This window comes from Gorilla gorilla, chromosome 18, assembly GCF_029281585.2.
Source record: "Gorilla gorilla gorilla isolate KB3781 chromosome 18, NHGRI_mGorGor1-v2.1_pri, whole genome shotgun sequence".
Classification (NCBI taxonomy): Eukaryota; Metazoa; Chordata; class Mammalia; order Primates; family Hominidae; genus Gorilla; species Gorilla gorilla.
The window spans coordinates 33,410,246-33,412,107 of NC_073242.2; positions in this window are offsets into that span (position 1 = coordinate 33,410,246).

A 1,862-nucleotide genomic window follows, 5' to 3' on the forward strand; every position below is an offset into this window, starting at 1 on the left:
CTACTTGAGGGGCTGAGGTGGGAGGATCACTTCAGTCTGGGATGTGTGGCTGTGGTGAGCCGTGATCATGCCACTGCTCTCCAGCCTGAGTGACAGAGCAAGAACCTGTCTCAAAAAAAAAAAAAAAAAGCCTAACCCTCAGTAGAATTTAGAAGTGTTGTTCAGGAGGTAAAAGGCAAGGAGGAGATTTATAGCTGTAGAGAATGTGTCTTTGCTATGTGAAGACACTATCTCTATCCTTGCACACTGGAGGATCCTTTGGGTGTTGGTGGGAAGGAAAGACAGCTCTGTTTTCTTGCAATGCAACTGAGTGACATCAAGACCATAGAAAAATATGTCTGGTTGGTATCTTAGCAGAGAGAGTGTATTAGTTGCGTATTGCTGCGTAACAAATATCCCAAACATACTCGCTTAGAAGCAGCAAACATTTAGCATAACATGTATCAAAAGAGGTCTCAGATCAGAGGAAAAGAACACTAGAGAAAATATACCCAAATTGAGTGAGATGCAATGGCTACTGTGCTTCGTACTTAATGGGTCCAGTACACATTTATTTAAATAAATGAAGGAATAAATGAATGATCAGGGGTTTATTGGTTTGGTGCAGAAGCAGAATACAAATAAACAGCTTGGAAAATATTTTTAAAGAAGAGCAATACCATGCAAAATAAAGGACTGGCTAAAAACAACAACAGCAACAAAACAGCAAAACATTTATCATCGTTTCTGTGGGTCAGGAAGCCACCCTCCGTTCTTTGCTAGCTGATTCTCTTCCTAGGGAAGCTCACAAGATGGCAGCTGGCTTTATCAGAGTACACGGAGAAGCCAGACAGAGAGGCTAGTAACATGAAAGTCACATCTTGTAACCTAATCTTGGAAGTGACATTCCATCACTTTTTAAAAATTGATGTAAATATTTGTGCATGTTTATGGGGAACATGGGATATTTTTTATATTCATAGATGGTGTGATGATTAAGTCAGGGCATTTAGGATAGTCCTTGCCTCAAGCATTTATCATTTCTATGTGTTGGGAACATTTCAAGTTCTTTCTTCTAGCTATTTTGAAAGGTACCCACATTGTCATCAATTGTGGTAACTCTACTCTGCTATCAAACATTGTAACTTATTCCTTCAGTCTAACTGCTTGTTTGTACCCATGACCAACCTCTTTCCCCACCCCTACCACACACCCTTCCCAGTCTCTGGTGTCTATGATTCTATTCTCTACCTCCATGAGATTCACTATTTAAAGCTCTCACATATGAGTGAGAACGTGATGTTTGTCTTTTTGTGCCCGGCTTATTTCATTTAACATAATGACCTCCAGTTCCATCTATGTTGCTGTAAATGACAGAACTTCATTCTTTTTATTAAAATTTTTTATTTTAAGTTCAGGGATACAAGTGCAGGTTTGTTACTTAGGTAAACTTTTGTCATGGGGGTTTGTTGTACAGATTATTTCGTCACCCAGGTATTAAGCCCAGTACCTGTTGGTTATTTTTTCCTGATCCTCTCCTTTCCCTCCTCCCTCTGAAAGGCCCCAGTGTGTGTTGTTCCCGTCTATGTGTCCATGTGTTCTCATCATTTAGCTCCCACTTATAAGTGAGAACGTGCAGTATTTGGCTTTCCGTTTCTGTGCTAGTGTGCTAAGGATAATGGCCTCCAGCTCCATCCATGTTCCTGCAAAGGACATGATCTCATTCTTTTTTATGGCTACCTAGTATTCATGGTGTATAGAATTTCGTTCTTTTTATGGCTGGATATTCCATCACTTTTGCCATTTTTTATTCATTAAGAGCAACTTACTAAGTCCAGTCCACACTCGGGGGAGGGGATTACCCAAGGGCATGAATAACAGGA